Source organism: Bos taurus, chromosome 8, assembly GCF_002263795.3.
Source record: "Bos taurus isolate L1 Dominette 01449 registration number 42190680 breed Hereford chromosome 8, ARS-UCD2.0, whole genome shotgun sequence".
NCBI lineage: Eukaryota > Metazoa > Chordata > Mammalia > Artiodactyla > Bovidae > Bos > Bos taurus.
The window spans coordinates 15,648,455-15,672,625 of NC_037335.1; the positions used below are offsets into that span (position 1 = coordinate 15,648,455).

Below are 24,171 nucleotides of genomic sequence, written 5' to 3' on the forward strand. Positions count from 1 at the left end.
ACAGATGCTGAAGCTGAAACTCCAATACTCTGGCCACCTTATGGGAATAACTAACTCATTGAAAAAGACCCTGATGCTGGGAGAGATTGAAGGCGGGAAGAGAAGAGGACAACAGAGGATGAGATGGCTGGATGGCATCACCGACGCAGTGGACATGAGTTTGAGCAAACTCTTGAGAGTTGGGGATGGACAGGAAAGATTGGTGTCCTACACTCCATGGGGTCACAAGAAGTCAGAGATGACTGAGTGACTGAACTGAACTAGACTGAATGCAAGAGTAAGTTAAATGGAAATCACAAGAGTCAATAGATAAAGAATCTGAAAATTATGTTAGGTTGATTTTTCCTAATATTAGGTTCAGAATTAGGGTTTATTAAAGAGTAGTATTGGGCTTCCCTCATGGCTTAGAGCGGAGAAGGCAATGGCACCCCACTCCAGTACTCTTGCCTCGAAAATCCCATGGACGGAGGAGCCTAGTGGGCTGCAGTCCATGGGGTCTCGAAGAGTCGGACACGACTAAGTGACTTCACTTTCACTTTTCACTTTCATGCACTGGAGAAGGAAATGGCAGCCCACTCCAGTGTTCTTGCCTGGAGAATCCCAGGGATGGGGAGCCTGGTGGGCTGCCGTCTCTGGGGTTGCACAGAGTCAGACACGACTGAAGTGACTTAGCAGCATGGCTTAGAGGGTAAAGCGTCCACCTGCAATGGGGGATACCCGGGTTCAATCCCTGAGTAGGGAAGATCCCCTGGAGAAGGAAGTGTTAACCCACTCTAGTACTCTTGCCTGGAAAATCCCATGGACAGAGGAGCCTGGGAAGCTGCAATCCATGGGGTGGCAAAAGAGTATTAGTTGCTAAATGTAATCAGTTAACCTAAGGTCATAAAAGATACTATAAAGGTCCCCTGGGGAGCAAAAGGCTTATTTCTATTGAATATTCTTTTATAATGTATAATGACTTATTTCTAAAAAAGTATATGAATTGGCTTATAATAAAAGTGTAAGACCTTCCTATTCAGTGTGCCATGGGTCACTATTTAAGACCTTAACTAAACAGACGTTTAGCTTACCAAAACCTGAAAAAATGTTATGGTGTTATAAATTATATCCAGCAAAATTTCCACAATTTTCTTAACTCTTGCTTTACTAAACCTTAATGTTTTCCACAGAAATTAAATCAAAGATGCAGAAGAACATTTGTTTACTGTTTGCCTTTGGCCCCACCTGAAAGACTTCTGAGTTTTGAGGATCTCTTTTGTTCCATTAAAAACTGCCTCATGTTTCCCCTTCGGTTTACCCTTCCTAGAATCTTTCCAGTGATAATTGCTTTTTAAACATCAGATAATTTGCTCAATATGTATGACCAAATTATTACAACTGCTTAATGTTTTAACCTTAATCTTTTAAATTAAAAGACGCTTACTCCTTGGAAGGAAAGTTATGACCAACCTAGACAGCATATTAAAAACCAGAGACATTACCTTGCCAACAAAGTCTAGTCAAGACTGTGGTTTTTCAGTATTCATATATGGATGTGAGAGTTGGACTATAAAGAAAGCTGAGCACTGAAAAATTGATGCTTTTGAACTGTGGTGTTGAAGAAAACTCTTGAGAGTCCCTTGGACTGCAAGGAGATCCAACCAGCCCATCCTAAAGAAAATCAGTCCTGAGTATTAGGTTGCCATTAACCCCACCATAGAGGTGCCAGAACTTACACAGGGCTGGGAAAAAGACTCTTGGAGGGCACAAACAGAACCTTGTGCACCAGGCCCCAGGAGAAGAGAGCAGTGACCCCATGGGAAACTGACCCAGACTTGCCTGTGAGTGTCCAGGAGTCTACAGCAGAGGCGTGAGTTGGTGGTGCCCTGCTGCAGGATTGGGGGCACTGAGTGTAGCGGTACATGCATGGGATTCTTTAAAGGGGGGTCACCATTATCTTCGTTACATCCACCATAGTTTGGCCCCAGGTAAATAGCAGGGAGGTAACACAGCTCCACGCATCAGCAGAAAATTAGATTATAGATTTACCAAGCTTGGCCCAGCCCATCAGAACAAGACCCACATTACAACCAGTCAGTCTCTCCCATCAGGAAGCTTCCATAAGCCTCTTATACTTCTCCATCAGAGAGCAGACACAGTGAAAACCACAGTCACAGAAACCTAACCTATCTAATCACATGGACCACAGCCTTGTCTAAATCATCGAAACAATGAGCCCATGCCCTGTACAGCCACCCAAGAGGGACAGGTCATGGTGGAGAGTTCTGACAAAATGCAGTCCACTGGAGAAGGAAATGGCAAACCACTGCAGTACTCTTGCCTTGAGAACCCCATGAACAGTAAGAAAAAGCAAAAAGATAGGACACCGAAAGATGAACTCCGCAGGTCGGTAGATGCCCAATATGCTACTGGAGATCAGTGGAAAAATAACTCCAGAAAGAATGAAGGGATGGAGCCAAAGCAAAAATAATTCCAAGTTGTGGATGTGACTGGTGATAGAAGCAAGATCCGATGCTGTAAACAGCAATATTGCATAGAAACCTGGAATGTTAGGTCCATGAACCAAGGCAAATTGGAAGTGGTCAAACAGGGGATAGGAAGAGTGAACGTTGACATTCTAGGAATCAGTGAACTAAAATGTACAGGAATGGGTGAATTTAACTCAGATGACAATTATATCTACTACTGTTGGCAGGAATCCCTTAGAAGGAATGGAGTAGCTATCATAGTCAACAAAGACTCTGAAATGCAGTACTTGGATGCAAGCTCAAAAACGACAAAATGATCTCTGTTCATTTCTAAGGCAAACCATTCAGTATCACAGTAATCCAAGTCTATGCCCCAACCAGTAACGCTGAAGAAGCTGAAGTTGAACGGTTCTATGAAGACCTATAAGACCTTTTAGAACTAACACCCAAAAACGATGTCCTTTTCATTACGGGGGACTGGAATGCAAAAGTAGAAAGTCAAGAAACACCTAGAGTAACAGGCAAATTTGGCCTTGGAGTACAGAATGAAGCAGGTCAAAGACTAATAGAGTTTTGCCAGTAGAACACACTGGTCATAGCAAACTTCCAGTTCCAATAGCACAGTAGAAGACTCTACACATGGACATCACTAGATGCTCAATAATGAAATCAGATTGATTATATTCTTTGCAGCCAAAGATGGAGAATCTCTAAACAGTCAGCAAAAACAAGACTGGGAGCTAATTGTGGCTCAGATAATGAACTCCTTATTGCCAAATTCAGACTTAAATTGAAGAAAGTAGGGAAAACCACTAGGCCATTCAGGTATGACCTAAATCAAATCCCTTACAATTATACAGTGGAAGTGAGAAATAGATTCAAGGGACTAGATCTGATACACAGAGTGCCTGATGAACTATGGATGGAGGTTCATGACATTATACAGGAGACAGGGATCAAGACCATCCCCAAGAAAAAGAAATGAAAAAAAGCAAAATAACTTTCTGAGGAGGCCTTACAAATAGCTTTGAAAAAAAGAGAAGCAAAAGACAAAGGTGCAAAGGAAAGATATACCCATGTGAATGCAGATTCCAAAGAATACAAGGAGAGATAAGAAAGCCTTCCTCAGTAATCAATGCAAAGAAATAGAGGAAAACAATAGAATGGTAGAGACTAGAGATCTTTTCAAGAAAATGAGAGATACCAAGGGAAAATTTCATGGAAAAGACAGAAATGGTAGGGACCTAACAGAAGCCGAAGATATTAAGAAGAGGTGGCAAGAATACACAGAAGAACTGTACAAAAAAGGTCTTCATGACCCAGATAACCACAATGGTGTGATCACTCACCGAGAGCCAGACATCCTGGAAAGTGAAGTCAAGTGGGCCTTAGGAAGCATTACTACGAACAAAGCTAAAGGAGGTGATGGAATTCCAGTTGAGGTATTTCAAATCCTGGAAGATGATGCTGTGAAAGTGCTGCACTCAATATGCCAGCAAATCTGGAAAAGTCAGCAGTGGCCACAGCACTGGAAAAGTTGCTTTCATTCCAATCCCTAAGAAAGGCAATGCCAAAGAATGCTCAAACTACCACACAATTGCACTCATCTCACACACTAGGAAAATAGAGCCCCAAATTCTCCAAGCCATGCTTCAACAATATGTGAACTTTGAACTTCTGTATGTTCAAGCTGGTTTTAGAAAAGGCAAAGGAAACAGAAATCAAATTGCCAACATCAGTTGGATCATCGAAAAAGCAAGAGAGTCCAGAAAGAACATCTACTTCTGCTTTATTGACTATGCCAAAGCCTTTGACTGTGTGGATCACAACAAACTGTGGAAAATTCTTCAAGATATGGGAATACCAGATCACCTGACATGCCTCTTGAGAAACCTATATGCAGGTCAGGAAGGAACAGTTACAACTGGACATGGAACAACAGACTGGTTCCAAATAGGAAGCAGAGTATGTCCAGGCTATATCTTGTCACACTCTTATTTAACTTATATGCAGAATACATCATGAGAAACGCTGGGCTGATGAAGCACAAGCTGGAATCAAGATTGCTGGGAGAAATATCAATAACCTCAGACATGCAGATGACACCACCCCTATGGCAGAAAGTGAAGAAGAACTAAAGAGCCTCTTGATGAACGTGAAAGAAGAGAGTGAAAAAGTTGGCTTAAAGCTCAACATTCATAAAACTCAGATCATGTCATCTGGTTCCATCACTTCATGGCAAATAGATGGGGAAACAGTGGCAGACTATTTTTCTGGGCTCCAAAATCACTACAAATGGTGATTGCAGCCATGAAATTAAAAAACTATTACTGCTTAGAAGGAAAGTTATGACCATCCTAGACAGCATATTAAAAAGCAGAGACATTATTTTCCCAACAAAGGTCCATCTAGTCAAATCTATGATTTTTTCCAGTAGTCATGTATGGATGTGAGACTTGGAATATAAAGAAAGGTGATCACTGGAGAATTGATGCTTTTGAATTGTGGTGTTGGGGAAGACTCTTGAAGGTCCCTTGGACTTCAAGAAGATCCAACCAGAGGGAGGAGCTAAGATGGCAGAGGAGTAGGACGGGGAGAACACTTTCTCCCCCACAAATTCATCAAAAGAACATTTAAACGCCAAGTAAATTCCACAAAACAACTGAATGCTGGCAGAGGGCATCAGGTACCCAGAAAAGCAACCCAAGTCTTCGAAAGGAAAGAGAAGAAATACCGCTCCACCCACCAGAACACCGACACAAGCTTCCCTAACCAAGAACCTTGACAAGCCACCTGTACAAACCCACACAGAGCAAGGAAACGCCACAATAAAGAGAACTCCACAAAGTGCCAGAATACAGAAAGGACACCCCAAATTCAGCAATTTAAACAAGATGAAGAGACAGCGGAATACCCAGCAGATAAAGAAACAGGATAAATGTGCACCAAACCAAACAAAAGAGGAAGAGATAGGGAATCTACCTGATAAAGAATTCCAAATAATGATAGTGAAATTGATCCAAAATCTTGAAATCAAAATGGAATCACAGATAAATAGCTTGGAGACAAAGATTGAGAAGATGCAAGAAAGGTTTAACAAAGACCTAGAAGAAATAAAAGAGAGTCAATATAAAATGAATAATGCAATAAATGAAATTAAAAACACTCTGGAGGCAACAAATAGTAGAATAACAGAGGCAGAAGATAGGATTAGTGAAGTAGAAGATAGAATGGTAGAAATAAATGTATCAGAGAGGATAAAAGAAAAACGAATTAAAAGAAATGAGGACAATCTCAGAGACCTCCAGGACAATATTAAACGCTACAACATTCAAATCATAGGGGTCCCAGAAGAAAAAGACAAAAAGAAAGACCATGAGAAAATACTTGAAGAGATAATAGTTGAAAACTTCCCTAAAATGGGGAGGGAGATAATCACCCAAGTCCAAGAAACCCAGAGAGTCCCAAACAGGATAAACCCAAGGTGAAACACCCCAAGACACATATTAATCAAATTAACAAAGATCAAACACAAAGAACAAATATTAAAAGCAGCAAGGGAAAAACAACAAATAACACACAAGGGAATTCCCATAAGGATAACAGCTGATCTTTCAATAGAAACTCTTCAAGCCAGGAGGGAATGGCAAGACATACTTAAAGTGATGAAAGAAAATAACCTACAGCCCAGATTATTGTACCCAGCAAGGATCTCATTCAAATATGAAGGAGAAATCAAAAGCTTCTCAGACAAGCAAAAGCTGAGAGAATTCAGCACCACCAAACCAGCTCTCCAACAAATACTAAAGGATATTCTCTAGACAGGAAACACAAAAACGGTGTATAAACTCGAACCCAAAACAATAAAGTAAATGGCAACGGGATCATACTTATCAGTAATTACCTTAAATATAAATGGGTTGAATGCCCCAACCAAAAGACAAAGACTGGCTGAATGGATACAAAAACAAGACCCCTACATATGTTGTCTACAAGAGACCCACCTCAAAACAGGAGACACATACAGACTCAAAGTGAAGGGCTGGAAAAAGATTTTCCATGCAAATAGGGACCAAAAGAAAGCAGGAGTAGCGATACTTATATCAGATAAAATGGACTTTAAAATAAAGGCTGTGAAAAGAGACAAAGATGGTCACTTCCTAATGATCAAAGGATCAATCCAAGAAGAAGATATAACAATTATAAATATATATGCACCCAACACGGGAGCGCCACAATATGTAAGACAAATGCTAACAAGTATAAAAGGAGAAATTAACAATAACACAATAATAGTGGGAGACTTTAATACCCCACTCACACCTATGGATAGATCAACTAAACAGAAAATTAACAAGGAAACACAAACGTTAAACAATACAATAGACCAGTTAGACCTAATTGATATCTATAGGACATTTCATCCCCAAATAATGAATTTCACTTTTTTCTCAAGCGCACATGGAACCTTCTCCAGGATAGATCACATCCTGGGCCATAAAGCTAGCCTTGGTAAACTCAAAACAATAGAAATCATTCCAAGCATCTTTTCTGACCACAGTGCAGTAAGATTAGATCTCAATTACAGGAGAAAAACTATTAAAAATTCCAACATATGGAGGCTGAAAAACACGCTGCTGAATAACCAACAAATAAAAGAAATCAAAAAAGAAATCAAAATTTGCATAGAAACTAATGAAAATGAAAACACAGCAACTCAAAACTTGTGGGACACTTTAAAAGCAGTCCTAAGGGGAAAGTTCATAGCAATACAGGCACATCTCAAGAAACAAGAAAAAAGTCAAATAAATAACCTAACCCTACACCTAAAGCAACTAGAAAAGGAAGAAATGAAGAACCCCAGGGTTAGTAGAAGGAAAGAAATCTTAAAAATTAGGGCAGAAATAAATGCAAAAGAAACAAAAGAGACCATAGCAAAAATCAACAAAACCAAAAGCTGGTTCTTTGAAAGGATAAATAAAATTGACAAACCATTAGCCAGACTCATCAAGAAACAAAGGGAGAAAAATCAAATCAATAAAATTAGAAATGAAAATGGAGAGATCACAACAGACAACACAGAAATACAAAGGATCATAAGAGACTACTATCAACAATTATATGCCAATAAAATGGACAACGTGGAAGAAGTGGACAAATTCTTAGAAAAGTACAACTTTCCAAAACTAGACCAGGAAGAAATAGAAAATCTTAACAGACCCGTCACAAGCATGGAAATTGAAACTGTAATCAAAAATCTTCCAGCAAACAAAAGCCCAGGTCCAGATGGCTTCCCAGCTGAATTCTACCAAAAATTTAGAGAAAAGCTAACACCCATCCTACTCAAACTCTTCCAGAAAATTGCAGAGGAAGGTAAACTTCCAAACTCATTCTATGAGGCCACCATCACCCTAATACCAAAACCTGACAAAGATGCCACAAAAAAAGAAAACTACAGGCCAATATCACTGATGAACATAGATGCAAAAATCCTTAACAAAATTCTAGCAATCAGAATCCAACAACACATTAAAAAGATCATACACCATGACCAAGTGGGCTTTATCCCAGGGATGCAAAGATTCTTCAATATCCGCAAATCAATCAATGTTATACACCACATTAAGAAATTGAAAAATAAAAACCATATGATTATCTCAATAGATGCAGAGAAAGCCTTTGACAAAATTCAACATCCATTTATGATAAGAACTCTCCAGAAAGCAGGAATAGAAGGAACATACCTCAACATAATAAAAGCTATATATGACAAACCCACAGCAAACATTATCCTCAATGGTGAAAAATTGAAAGCATTTCCTCTAAAGTCAGGAACAAGACAAGGGTGCCCACTTTCACCATTACTATTCAACATAGTTTTGAAAGTTTTGGCCACAGCAATCAGAGCAGAAAAAGAAATAAAAGGAATCCAAGTTGGAAAAGAAGAAGTAAAACTCTCACTGTTTGCAGATGACATGATCCTCTACATAGAAAACCCTAAAGATTCCACCAGAAAATTACTAGAACTAATCAATGAATGTAGTAAAGTTGCAGGATATAAAATCAACACACAGAAATCCCTTGCATTCCTATACACTAATAATGAGAAAACAGAAAGAGAAATTAAGGAAACAATTCCATTCACCATTGCAACGGAAAGAATAAAATACTTAGGAATATATCTACCTAAAGAAACTAAAGACCTATATATAGAAAACTATAAAACACTGGTGAAAGAAATCAAAGAGGACACTAATAGATGGAGAAATATACCATGTTCATGGATTGGAAGAATCAATATAGTGAAAATGAGTATACTACCCAAAGCAATTTATAGATTCAATGCAATCCCTATCAAGCTACCAACGGTATTCTTCACAGAGCTAGAACAAATAATTTCACAATTTGTATGGAAATACAGAAAACCTCGAATAGCCAAAGCTATCTTGAGAAAGAAGAATGGAACTGGAGGAATCAACCTGCCTGACTTCAGGCTCTATTACAAAGCCACAGTTATCAAGACAGTATGGTACTGGCACAAAGACAGAAATATTGATCAATGGAACAAAATAGAAAGCCCAGAGATAAATCCATGCACATATGGACACCTTATCTTTGACAAAGGAGGCAAAAATATACAATGGATTAAAGACAATCTCTTTAACAAGTGGTGCTGGGAAAACTGGTCAACCACTTGTAAAAGAATGAAACTAGAACACTTTCTAACACCATACACAAAAATAAACTCAAAATGGATTAAAGATCTAAACGTAAGACCAGAAACTATAAAACTCCTAGAGGAGAACATAGGCAAAACACTCTCTGACATACATCACAGCAGGATCCTCTATGACCCACCTCCCAGAATATTGGAAATAAAAGCAAAAATAAACAAATGGGACCTAATTAAACTTAAAAGCTTCTGCACAACAAAGGAAACTATTAGCAAGGTGAAAAGGCAGCCTTCAGAATGGGACAAAATAATAGCAAATGAAGCAACTGACAAACAACTAATCTCAAAAATATACAAGCAACTCCTACAGCTCAACTCCAGAAAAATAAATGACCCAATCAAAAAATGGGCCGAAGAACTAAATAGACATTTCTCCAAAAAAGACATACAGATGGCTAACAAACACATGAAAAGATGCTCAACATCACTCATTATCAGAGAAATGCAAATCAAAACCACTATGAGGTACCATTTCACGCCAGTCAGAATGGCTGCAATCCATAAGTCTACAAGCAATAAATGCTGGAGAGGGTGTGGAGAAAAAGGAACCCTCTTACACTGTTGGTGGGAATGCAAACTAGTACAGCCACTATGGAGAACAGTGTGGAAATTCCTTAAAAAACTGGAAATAGAACTGCCTTATGATCCAGCAATCCCACTGCTGGGCATACACACTGAGGAAACCAGAAGGGAAAGAGACACGTGTACCCCAATGTTCATCGCAGCACTGTTTATAATAGCCAGGACATGGAAGCAACCTAGATGCCCATCAGCAGATGAATGGATAAGAAAGCAGTGGTACATATACACAATGGAGTATTACTCAGCCATTAAAAAGAATACATTTGAATCAGTTCTAATGAGATGGATGAAACTGGAACCTATTATACAGAGTGAAGTAAGCCAAAAAGAAAAACACCAATACAGTATACTAACGCATATATATGGAATTTAGAAAGATGGTAACAATAACCCTGTGTACGAGACAGCAAAAGAGACACTGATGTATAGATCAGTCTTATGGACTCTGTGGGAGAGGGAGAGGGTGGGGAGATTTGGGAGAATAGCATTGAAACATGTATAATATCATGTATGAAACGAGTCACCAGTCCAGGTTCGATGCACGATACTGGATGCTTGGGGCTGGAGCACTGGGACAACCCAGAGGGTATGGGGACGGAGGAGGGAGGAGGGTTCAGGATGGGAAACACAGGTATACGTGTGGCGGATTCATTTTGATATTTGGCAGAATGAATACAGTATTGTAAAGTTTAAAAATAAAATAAAATAAAAAAAGAAAAGAAGATCCAACCAGTACATCCTAAAGGAGATCAGTCCTGATTGTTCATTGGAAGGATTGATGTTGAAGCTGACACTCTAATACTTTGGCCAGTTTCTGGGAGGAGCTGACTCATTTGAAAAGACCCTGATGCTAGGAAAGATTGAAGGTGGTAGAAGAAGGAGATGACAGAGGATGAGATGATTGGATGGCATCTCTGACTAAATGGACATGGATTTGAGTAAACTCTGGGAGTTGGTGATGGACAGGGAGGCCTGGCGTGCTACAGTCCATGGGGTCACAAAGAGTTGGACACAACTGAGTGACTGTACTGACTGACTAATGTTTTAACCAGTATCATTAAAACATTCCCTTTCTTTCTGCTGTCACTAGGATTGTTTTATGTTTTCATTATGGTATTCTAGGATTAGTCACTCAGTCATGTCTGACTCTTTGTGAACCCAGGGACTGTAGCCTGCAAGCTTCCTCTGTCCTTGGGATTTTCCAGATAGGAATACTGCAGTGGATTGCCATTTCCTTTTCAGGCGTTTTTCTCCACCCTGGGATTGAATCTGGGTCTCCTGCATTGCCAACAGACTCTTTACCAACTGAGCCAATAGTGAAGCCTGTTGATATTCTAAGTTCTTCTTAAATTGACTCACATCTAGTTAAATAATATGGTTTGCCATCTTTCCCTAACTTGGAATCCTTCACTCCGTTCCTTTTGGTCTTCCTGGTGTCCTTTTATGCTCACGAGCTTTCCACTACTTATAAAGGCTCCCCACTTCTTCTTTCAAGCCATACTTCCGGAGTATACTTCTCTGTGAAGCCTTGCTAATTTCACTTGAGTTTATACCACTTAATTTTTTCATCAAGTACACCTTTCCTCTTTACAGCTTCCTCATTTCTGAATTTGTTTCTCAGCTAAGTGATAAACTGAGTTAGGATACTGAAAATGGAATTTTTTTCCCCCTTAACTATTTCTAGCATCTAGGCCATATTAGATGCATAATTTGTGAAAAACATTAATGTTTTATCATTTCCATGATGTAACTAAATGCATTTTCTTTAGGAAAAAATACAGTAAAAATCCAGAAGCAAAAGAACAATGAGACTAGAAACGAGTGAAAGAACACTTTACAAACAACCACATTAAAACTGTCTCACTGTAAATATGACACATTAGGGACTTATTTTTTCTCTTCCCAGTTTATAAGCCTTATGTCTGCGCTGGTAACTTCTATGCTTCTTTTGAAATAGGCCTCTTGTGAAATATTATGCCATACCATGTCTCATATATTATAAAAAGTTTTGTTTTCCTACCAATATTACTATATATTTGAAAATTGCAATGTAAGTATATGTAAATTAAAAATACTAGTGAGAATGGGACAGCCATTTGGAAATCTAACATGTTTTAAATGTTAAAAAAAATACTATGGAGACTAAATACATAAGTATATAGGAAAATATAGGTAAGAAATGGAAGAAATAAATTTTTTTTACATTATTCTATCTAGAACATTTTCTTAGCTTTTTAAACTCGAGTAAGAATTATACAGAGTGAAGTAAGCCAGAAAGAAAAACACCAATACAGTATACTAATGCATATATATGGAATTTAGAAAGATGGTAACAATAACCTTGTATACAAGACAGCAAAAGAGACACTGATGTATAGAACAGTCTTTTGGACTCTGTGGGAGAGGGAGAGGGTGGGATGATTTGGGAGAATGGCATTGAAACATGTATAATATCATATATGAAATGAGTTGCCAGTCCAGGTTCGACACACGATACTGGATGCTTGGGGCTGGTGCACTGGGACACCCCGAGAGGGATAGTACAGGGAGGGAGGAGGGAGGAGGGTTCAGGACAGGGAACATGTGTGTACCTGTGGCGGATTCATGTTGATATATGGCAAAACCAATACAATATTGTAAAGTTAAAAAATAAAATAAATAAATAAATAAAATAAATTTTAAAAAAAGAAGAAAATAAACTTTTTCTGAAACTATTTTGACTATAATTGTTAAACTGTAACTGTTAAAATCAAAATAAATCATTAGACTGTATGCACTGTTCATCTTACCTTGATGATAATTTTTCTGTTGCATAGAGTCTTACCCTGTTTCCCACTTTTGAAGTCTGGAATCCAGAGGTAGTAAGTGAACTCTCCAATAAATTTCAGGAGAACTCCCAGTGTTACTTTTACACCCAAGCCATCTGTTCTTGTTCTGCCTTTCCTATTGTCTTATGTATTGGTTAGCCTTTCTGACTTTTTTTCATTTTCCCTTTGTTTTTTTTGTTTGTTTGTTTTTCCTTCTATTGCCAGGTCAAAATCTAATGTCTAAGATTCCTTTATCTTACATAAAAGTAAATATTAATCCATTTTATATGACATTTAAGTTTTATCCTCTCTGTGGAAAGCCAATTTTTAGAAAATCATAAATTTATTTACCTCAGATTTCTTACCATAAAGTCTGTTCCCATAAATATGATGGTAATAATGAATAAAACTTTTGACTTTAAATAGACATGTATCATATATTTCAATATGCCATCACCCTAGAGGTGGTACCAGGTAGACCATTATACATAATAGCTAAAGGTTGTTTCAGATGGAAACATCATCAATAATCTTTTTTAAAGTATGCTGATTTTAGGATTGCCTTCATCAATTATTGTGACAGCTTCTAAATTATGTATTTTATGGAATTCTTCATTTTTATGTACAGTTAATATATTTTTATAAAGTATTTATGAAATTTTATATTGATTAGCTCATTTTGGAGACATACTAAATTTATTATCCAAGCTGCTTAGAGGTGACTTTAATGGACCTGAAGGTAATACAAGAGGTGTTTTTTTTTCATATTGGTTAACAATAACAGCTTGTTGTGCAAGTTAAATTCATAAAAAATTACACCTTAATATGCAAATCCTTTTTTCATTACTAATGCAGAGCAAGGCCAAGCCAACAGAATAGCAAACACTAACATTTTGCCTCTAAGTGCTCATGGACATAAAATAAATGAGGCATGGCTATTGATTGTCTTTGGCCTACATTATCTGCACAGGAACTATTAAGGAGGCTTTTCCATCTTCCTTTCATGGCTCATTTTCTCATACTATCTAATGAAGAGCTTCACTTAAACTATAATGTGCTACTCTCCCAAAAGTACAATTTTATGGCACTGAAAAGCAATACTTGTGTATCAAAGACTGTTTTTACTGCTACATTTATTGGCTTGTTGTACTATATAAAATTATAAAATATTCTAGAGCTGGGTGACATTATTAGTTCTTTTAATTATTTTCTGATTTAAGATTTTATTTTGTCAAACCTGCTGAATAACAAATATCACTATAATATTCACATCATCGGACACATTTTTAAATCCTCTAAAATACTTATAATTTATTATTATATATAACTTTAAGATGGGGTTGCTGTGAGAGTCAAGCAAAAGTATAACACATATTTTTGAACATTCTGAATTTAGTTAGGGTCTCTTTCAAATATTAATGAGTGAGCATTTGGATGGAAAAATTAGAATTTCATCAAGAAGATTTGGAAATAATGTGTCTTCAGTTGTTGAAACCACAGGAATGAATGAAACTGTTTGGGAAGATGGTGTGGCAGGAAAACAGTCAAAGGTGGAATTTAGAAAATTTTGATATTTAAGGAGTGGAGAATAAGCAAGTGCCTATGAGATCAGATAGGTAAAGAAGGACACATACAGACCAGCAGACAGTGGTGTCATGGAAATCTAATGAGGAAAATCCATGGAAAGTGAGTGTCAGATGCCAGAGAAAATTATGCTTTATTGCCGTTGCTTCTCTCATCTTGAGACCTGGAAATCAAAGATAGGGAGATTATTATCAACTCTTCCTTTCCTTTTCCTTCTATCCTTCTTCCCTCCCTCCCTGCAGGATGGGTATGGATACATACATCTCTCAGGTGTATCTCTTGTAAACAGGTTGTGGGTAGACAGTTGAATTTTCTTGTCTCTGCCTTTCCTCCCCAACATTATTAGTCTCTGGCTTTTAATGGTGGTTCAGCAGTAAAATAATCTTCCTGCCAATGCAGGAGACACAGGTTCGCAGGTTCAATACCTGGGTCAGGAAAATCTCCTGGAGAAGGAAATGGCAACCCAATCCATCCAGTATCCTTGAATGTAAAATCCCATAGACGGAGGAGCCTGGTAGGCTACAGTCCATGGAGTCACAAACAGTCAGACACAGCTTGATGACTGAACAAACACAAAAATTGAAAATAATATGATATTGGTCACTGATATTTTTGGACTTACTTTTAGCACCTTCAGTTCAGTACCAGTCACTCAGTCGTGTCCGACTCTGCGACCCCATGAATCACAGCACGCCAGGCCTCCCTGTCCATCACCAACTCCCGGAGTTCACTGAGACTCACATCCATCGAGTCAGTGATGCCATCCAGCCATCTCATCCTCTGTCATCCCCTTCTCTTCCTGCCCCCAAACCCTCCCAGCATCAGAGTCTTTTCCAATGAGTCAACTCTTCGCATGAGGTGGCCAAAGTACTGGAGTTTCAGCTTTAGCATCATTCCTTCCAAAGAAATCCCAGGGCTGATCTCCTTCAGAATGGACTGGTTGGATCTCCTTGCAGTCCAAGGGACTCTCAAGAGTCTTCTACAACACCACAGTTCAAAAGCATCAATTCTTCAGCGCTCAGCCTTCTTCACAGTCCAACTCTCACATCCATACATGACCACAGGAGAAAACATAGCCTTGACTAGACGGACCTTTGTTGGCACAGTAATGTCTCTGCTTTTGAATATGCTATCTAGGTTGGTCATAACTTTCCTTCCAAGGAGTAAGCGCCTTTTAATTTCATGGCTGCAGTCACCATCTGCAGTGATTTTGGAGCCCCAAAAAATAAAGTCTGACACTGTTTCCCCATCTATTTCCCATGAAGTGATGGGACCGGATGCCATGATCTTTGTTTTCTGAATGTTGAGCTTTAAGCCAACTTTTTCACTCTCCTTTTTCACTTTCATCAAGAGGCTTTTTAGTTCCTCTTCACTTTCTGCCATAAGGGTGGTGTCATCTGCATATCTGAGGTTATTGATATTTCTCCCGGCAATCTTGATTCCAGCTTGTGCTTCTTCCAGTCCAGCGTTTCTCATGACGTACTCTGCATATAAGTTAAATAAGCAGGGTGACAACATACAGCCTTGACGTACTCCTTTCCCTATTTAGCACCTTAGCTTAGGTTATTTTTTTGCTTTTGCTTGTTAGACTTTTTTATGTTTTCTCTTGTCTTTATTGAAAGAATAGGGCGTTCTTTGCCCTGTTTCACTATTTTTATTGGTTCACAATTTATTCATCCTGTTTTGGCTCTTCAGTTGTAATGATTCTTAAGATTTTGCTAAACTTTGAAAAGTTTTATTTTTCTACCAACATCTGGAAGGAATTAATTAGTATCTATAATCGCATTCAAACAAATCAAGTAATTCAGCATGACTTCTCTTTAACCTGTCCCTCCCTTATCCATAGTCTAAATAAATAGTTCCTGATTGCTAACCAGTTGTGTGTGATGCTTCAATTATGTTTTCATACCAGCATAATGATGAAAAATTTGCTCCAAATTTACATTATAACAAAATATATATTCAGGAGTATATATATATTTTTTCAATTTGCTATGGTACATACTTTGGAAAAAAAAATTTTTTTTTCTGTTGCTAAATAGAACGTTACCAAATACCTTTCATTAGCTCTACTTACTACCTGCTATTTTGCTAAATATGGGATCAAGTTTTTTAAGACATTGTCCTATCACCCATCATCCACTGTAACTTCTAAAATATCATAACCTGATTCTCATATCTTTGAATATAGTGGAGGGTTTTTTGGGTTTTTTTGGTGTGTGTGTGTAGCTTTTTATTATTTGGTTTCTGAAATATGGTCACATTTCTCCATTTCTAGCTTTCTGTGTAATCCCCTTACCCCAGTAATCTCCTTTCCATTTGCAGAAAATATATTTTGTTCAATTTGGGGATTTTTTTTTTTTCTATTTTATTTAAAAAACTATTTTCTCCACATCATCTATAATACTCCTCTGAAAAAATATTGAAACATTCTTCCTCTTAAATCTTCTGTTTTACATTTCAATTATTTATCTTTTTGTAATACAGTTCTCAAGATATATATTGCCTCAAATTTCAGAAAATTTGACTTCAGTTCAGTTCAGTCACTCAGTCGTGTCCGACTCTTTGAGACCCCATGGACAGCAACACACCAGGCTTCAATGTCCATCACCAACTCCCAGAGCTTATTCAAACTCATGTCCATCGTGTCAGTGATGCCATACAACCATCTCATCCTCTCTCATCCCCTTCTCCCACCTTCAATCTTTCCCAGCATCAGGGCTTTTGTAATGAGTCAGTTCTTTGCATCAGGTGGACAAAGTATTGGAGTTTCAGCTTCAGAATCCATCCTTCCAGTGAATATTAAGGACCGATTTTCTTTAGGATGGACTGGTTGGATCTCCTTGCTGTCCAAGGGACTCTCAAGAGTCTTCTACAACACCACAGCTGAAAAGCGTCAATTCTTCAGCATTCAGCTTTCTATATAATCCAAATCTCACATCCATACATGACTACTGGAACAACCATAGCTTTGCCTAGATGGACCTTTGTTGGCAAAGTAATGTCTCTTCAGTTCAGTTCAGTTTAGTTGCTCAGTCATGTCTGACTCTCTGCGACCCCATGAACCGCAGCATGCCAGGCCTCCCTGTCCATCACCAACTCCCGGAGTCCACCAAAACCCGTGTCCATCAAGTCGATGATGCCATCCAACCATCTTATCCTCTGCCGTCCCCTTCTCCTCCTGCCCTCAATCTTTCTCAGCATCAGGATCTTTTCCAATGAGTCAGCTCTTCACATCAGGTAGCCAAAGTATTGGAGTTTCACCTTCAAAATCAGTCCTTCCAATGAATACCCAGGACTGATCTCCTTTAGGATGGACTGGCTGGATCTCCTTGTAGTCCAAGGGACTCTCAAGAATCTTCTCCAACACCACACAGTTCAAAAGCATCAATTCTTTGGCGTTCAGCTTTCTTTATACTCCAGCTCTCACATCCATACATGATCACTGGAAAAGCCATAGCCTTGACTAGACAGATATTTGTTGGCAAAGTAATGTCTCTGCTTAATATGCTGTCTAGGCTGGTCATAACTTTCCTTCCAAGGAGTAGCGTCTTTTAATTTCATGGCTGCAATCACCATCTGCAGTGATTTTGGAGCCCAGAAAAATAAAGTCAGCCACTATTTCCACTGTTTCCCCATCTATTTGACATGAAGTGATGGGACCAGATGCCATGATCTTAGTTTTCTGAATGTTGAGTTTTAAGCCAACTTGTTCACTCTCCTCTTTCACTTTCATCAAGAGACTCTTTAGTTCTTCTTCACTTTCTGCTATAAGGGTGGTGTCATCAGCATATCTGAAGCTATTGATATTTCTCCCGGCAATCTTGATTCCAGCTTGTGCTTCTTCCAGCCCAGCGTTTCTCATGATATGTTCTGCATATAAGTTAAATAAGCAGGGTGACATGATACAGCCTTGACGTATTCCTTTTCCTATTTGGAACCAGTCTGTTGTTCCATGTCCAGTTCTAACTGTTGCTTCCTGACCTGCATACAGGTTTCTCAAGAGGAAGGTCAGGTGGTCTGGTATTCCCATGTTTCAGAATTTTCCAGAGTTTATTGTGATCCACACAGTCAAAGACTTTGACATAGTCAATAAAGCAGAAATAGATGTTTTTCTGAAAGTCTCTTGTTTTTATTATGATCCAGCAGATTTTGGCAATTTGATCTCTGGTTCCTCTGCCTTTTCTAAAACCAGCTTGAATATCTGGAGGTTCACGGTTCTTGTATTGCTGAAGCCTGGCTTGGAGAATTTTAAGCATCACTTTACTAGTGTGTGGGATGAGTGCAATTGTGCAGTAGTTTGAGCGTTCTTTGCCATTGCCTTTCTATCTATACAAGAATGTAGATTGTGATTATTGGGGCTTCTGCTCAGTAGTTAGGAAAGAGCACAGGATGTTTAGTATGATGAGACATGTCAGTAGTGGATTCTTGGTCTGCAGGCACTGATGTTTACTTGACTCTATGAATTGCCTGAGGCACAATTCTATTTCTTCAACCCTAGCTCCAGTTCTAGTAGCCTTCCAAGTCAAACACCTTCCTGATGATTCCACTCAGGGATTCATCCTGGGTCTAAAAGAGTAAGGATGATGTTAGAACAAAACAGGAATAGGAGCAATATATCCTGCTCTTGCTTGGAGTGAGAAGTTACCAGTTAAGGTGAAAAGAAACACTAAGGAAACTCTCTGGGATCACAGTTTGCCTTCAAGATTGGCATTATTTTCATTCATTGTCAACAAAAGAAGTTTCTAGAAGGCAACATACTTTCTGTCATCTTTGTGGTTGTGCAAGTAATGACCCCAGTAGGGACATCCAGGAAGTTAGGCATTACCCTCTGACTAATCTAGAAAGACTGAATCAAAGAAATGGGATTTTAGGAGAGAGATCTTTTACAAGTATCTGTGGAAATGCCCTGGCTGTAAAGTGATGGCTTTTCAATGAGAGAAAGGTGAAAAAATGCCATTTGTTTAGCAACTAATATGGCTGTGTATTATGCTAGGTGTCTGTATGTATGTCATATCATTTAATTTTCAGAAATTTACCTTCATCACTTTATACTTGAAGAAAATCAGGATTAGTAAATTTAAGTAAGTTACTCAAAGTCATTCAGCCAGTAAATGATAAGTCTTGGTTTGAACCTGTTAATGTTGAAATAAAATAGAGGTAATTGGTCCCAGGCAGTTGAATTGAACTCACTGAAATAGAACAAAAAATTTGCTTCCATTTTTTTATGAGCAAAAGATAGGAGAAGCATATTAACTGGCCGGCTTTCCCAAGGACTATGATCACCCAGGACTTTATCATGTACATTCATGTATACATATTACATAATAAGATAAAAAGCCCCAGGTAAGACAGAGATCTTTCTACTTCTTGATACAGCATGTTCTAGACTGAGTACTTTTGAAAATAGGCAAGCCATTTCTCTTTCACACCAAAGCTAGGCAATGTCATTCTCAATTTTTCCTCTGCATTTCCAGCTGATCCTCCCTTGTCCCTATGACTTAGGGAAAAAAATTAAAAAGATGACAATTGTAGCAGCTATAAAATGTTGGAGGTGAGCAAATTCTTTTTGTGGTGCTCGTGCTCAGTCACTCAGTCATGTTCTGGCTCTTTTGCAACCGCATGGACTATCACCTGTCAAGGTATTCTGTCCATGGATTTTTCCAGGGAAGAATACTGAAGTGGGTTGCCATTTCCTACTCCAGGGGATCTTCTTAACCCAGGTATTGAACCCACATTTTCCATATTGGCAAGCAGATTCTTTTCCACTGTGCCACCTGAGAAGTCCCCTTGTCTCTAGAATATGGAACCAAGGCTAGTTTCTTGTGAGAGATATATACAAACACTATAAATATAGGTTAAGTCCATGTAGGTTAGTCTTCTTTCTGAGATTTAATGATCAAAAAAAAAAAAAAAAGAAGAAGAAGAAGAAAGAACAACATATCTCCAAAAGACTTTGAGCAAAAAATATGTGTCCTGGGGTCTTGACTATTTCTGAGTGTTTCCCTTAATCTCAGTCCCACAGAGGTTAGTATTCTTTTATTCTATCATTGTCATACACCTATATGCTTTTATATCTGCCATGTATAGACACATACGTCATGTCAGTCTAAATGTCTGTTAATAGTCATTCTAAATTAAATGCTCTATTAACTCATAATTTTAGAATTTAATAGACAGGCTGTATATATGTTGACTTTTTTTTTTTTTTTTTCGGGGGGGTGGGGTGTAGGTTCTAAAAGGTCTTGTAGGTCTTCATAGAACCGTTCAACTTCAGCTTCTTCAGCCTTACTGGTTGGGGCATAGGCTTGGATTACTGTGATATTGAATGGTTTGCCTTGGAAACGAACAGAGATCATTCTGTCATTTTTGAGATTGCATCCAAGTACTGTATTTCACTCTTTTGTTGACCATGATGGCCATTCCATTTCGTCTGAGGGATTCCTGCCCTCAGTAGTAGATATAATGGTCATCTGAGTTAAATTCACCCATTCCAGTCCATTTCAGTTCGCTGATTCCTAGAATGTCAACATTCACTCTTGCCATCTCTTGTTTGACCATTTCCAATTTGCCTTGGTTCATGGACCTAACATTCCAGGTTCCTATGCAGTATTGCTCTTTACAGCATCGGACCTTGCTTCTGTCACCAGTCACATCCACAACTGGGTATTCTTTTTGCTTTGGCTCCATCCCTTCATTCTTTCTGGAGTTATTTCTCCCCTGATCTCCAGGTAGCATTGGACACCTACCGACCTGGGGAGTTCCTCTTTCAGTATCCTATCATTTTGCCTTTTCATACTGTTCATGGGATTCTCAAGGCAAGAATACTGAAGTAGTTTCCCATTCCCTTCTCCAGTGGACCACATTCTCTCAGACCTCTCCACCATGACCTGCCTGTCTTGGGTGGCCCTGCACAGCATGGCTTAGTTTCATTGAGTTAGACAAGGCTGTGGTCCGTGTAATTAGACTGACTAATTTTCTGTGATCATGGTTTCAGTGTGTCTGCCCTCTGATGCCCTATCACAAAACCTACTGCATGAAATTAAAAGATGCTTACTCCTTGGAAGGAAAGTTATGACCAACCTAGATAGCATATTCAAAAGCAGAGACATTACTTTGCCAACAAAGGTCCATCTAGTCAAGGCTATGGTTTTTTGAGTGGTCATGTATGAATGTGAGAGTTGGACTGTGAAGAAAGCTGAGCATTGAAGAATTGATGCTTATGAACTGTGGTGTTGGAGAACACTCTTGAGAGTCCCTTGGACTACAAGGAGTTCCAACCAGTCCATTCTGAAGGAGATTAGCCCTGGGTATTCTTTGGAAGGAATGATGCTAAAGCTGAAACTCCAATACTTTGGCCACCTTATGCGAAGAGTTGACTCATTGGAAAAGACCCTGATGCTGGGAGGGATTGGGGGCAGCAGGAAAAGGGGATGACAGAGGGTGAGATGGCTGGATGGCATCACCGAATTGATGGACATAAGTTTAGATGAACTCTGGGAGTTGGTGATGGACAGGGAGGCCTGGCGTGCTGCAATTCATGGGGTCGCAAAGAGTTGGACACGACTGAGCAACTGAACTAAACTGATATATGTTGACAGTGATTTTTCAAATAAATCACATATTTATATTAATAACTTTACTTCAAGATAGCTGGGGAACTTGTGAAGAGATAGAGCGAGTAGATACCACATTTACCAGTATAGCTCCCCAAATTTATTATTATATCTTCATTAGATGGCTGTGGTATGCTTAGCTAAATGCTTACCCAATAGCCACACTCATTTGACTACAGTATTGATTTTGGAAGCAATTTGTCAGCTATACATTCTTTCCCTGGATCCTCTGGCATTGAAAGGTGACCATGTATTACATTCCACTGAAAGAAATGTAGGTAGAAATACTAACAGAGGGGTTATTTTCATTAAAAAAAAAAAAAAAAGACAATGCCTCATTAAATAGAAGCCCTTTGTCCTTCTTTCTCTGACACTTCCCTTTCTGGATACCTGAAAGTGCAAATTGTTGCATAGAAATATAATAGGATAAAGTCTGCAACTAAGGACTATGGATCAGGAGAAATGAGAACTCTTTTGTTCTTAACAACATACATTTTTTCCAAAAAGACGTACATTTTTAAACATGTCAACCAGCCCAGGAATTTCAGACAAATAAACCCCTCTCTGATAGAGTTGTATGGATTTTCTGTTATTGGTAGCTAGACCAATAAAATTGGTTACTAGGAGGTAAACTTTTAAAACCAAGGAAACTACCAGTGTTTTTTAGGATGATTCCTCAATGTTGAAGTAGTTTAACACATGTTTTTTAGGAGTTCCTGACAGTTTAGCACTTATTTTCTTCTTCTCTCCAGGATGGGCAGAAGATCTTCCTAAGTATTCTGTATAGTAGCGATGTTTCACAGTCCTTCTGGGTCTGTTCCCTTGAACTGAAGCTATTCCATGCATCTTTTCAAAGGATGGGATAATTAACAGCTTTTGGAAGGGACCCAAAAATATTTTTAAAGCTATGGTTTTAAAGAAAACAACAAAATCGGGCTTGACGGAACTGTATGGTTTTTTCTTGCAACCTGAAGCTGTGTTCTGCAGCTCCAGACTGCCTATAGCATATCCTTAACTACAGCAGTGACAGCATTTCTATTACACCCTCACTTTGCAGTGATTTTGGGGTCTTTCTGGAAATGTGCTCCAGGCTAGCACAAAGCTTTCAAGTTCTCAGCATATGAGTTAATGCTGTATGTTGTTTATTTGTTTGGCATAGAGAGCTTTCCCTCAGGACACTAGAACTGGGAGATGGGATAGTTCAGGTGGATTGATCAGACATTTTCCCTGTATCCCACTTATATTCATTGGCACTTACAAGATGCATAGCACCTGATGGAATTCAACTCTGTGTAAAAAATTTCTGTCCACATCTCTCTGCTAAAGGGCATAGCTGAGAGGGCTGAAACCAAATTTTTGAAGGCTGATGTAAATTATTTTCCAAAGATATATTTGCAACAATACCAAATGATCCCATACCATGATGCACATGAGAAATTTTCCATAGAGCTTAGTACCATAAAAATCTGTCTCTTCCTGGTGATTGATACATTTCCTCATTTGCCAACAACAGGAATAAGGTGACCTTTCTTTCTTCAGGTTTTTTTTTTTTTTTTTTATGCTTTAGTTGTCAGGAGGAAACCCAGAGCCAAGATTCATTCCCAATCAAAGTAAGTAATTTTAACTTATAGCAGTCAGTATTCTCTTTATCTTGTTATTGTAGCTCTAATAACTTTTAAAATTTTTATGAATTTTAGTGCAGGTACCTGTTTTATAACTGCCTGAATGGTGATGGACAGGGAGGCCTGGCGTGCTGTGATTCATGGGCTCGCAAAGAGTTGGACACGACTGAGCAACTGAACTGAACTGAACTGAAATCCACTTTAGATCAAAGTGAAGTATAAATACCTCATACTTTAAGAATAAATTGTTGTTCTTCTGGTTGGTTTAGATGTATCATAGTTTTCTCAGAATTACACAGGTTTCTATTTTGAACGTTTGCCCAGCTTTGATTTTAAAGTTGGTATGTAAACATGATTAAAATAAACAAACAACCCAATCAAAAAGTGGGCATAAGACCTAAGCAGATATTTCTCCAAGAAGACATACAGATGTCTAATAAACACATGAAAAGATGCTCAGCATTGCTCATTATTAGAGAAATGCAAATCAAAACTACAATGAGGTATCATCTCATACCAGTAAGAATGGCCATCATCAAGAAAAAGTCTACAAACAAATGTTGGGAGTATGTGGAGAAATAGGAACTGTCTTGCACTGTTGGTGGGAATGCACTTTGATATAGCCACTATGGAAAACAGTATAGCGATTCCTTAAAAAACTAGGAATAAAACTACCATATGACCCAGCAATCCCACTATGGGCATATACCTCAAGGAAACCATCTTTGAAAAAGACACATGCACACCACTGTTCATTGC

At 38.5% G+C, this 24,171-nt stretch overlaps 1 protein-coding gene across 11 annotated transcripts in view; it reads left to right on the forward strand.

Annotated features, from left to right (window-relative positions):
- The window catches only part of LINGO2 (leucine rich repeat and Ig domain containing 2), a 1,453,939-nt gene that overhangs the window by 800,763 nt on the left and 629,005 nt on the right, over window positions 1-24,171 (forward strand). The window contains exon 1 of one of the 11 annotated variants that reach the window (XM_059889354.1): window positions 23,374-23,623. The exons of the other annotated variants lie outside the window; for them this stretch is intronic. The gene's annotated coding sequence lies outside the window, so the exon portion shown is untranslated. Of the gene's footprint in view, window positions 1-23,373; window positions 23,624-24,171 lie in introns of those variants that run through there. 11 annotated transcript variants of the gene reach the window in all.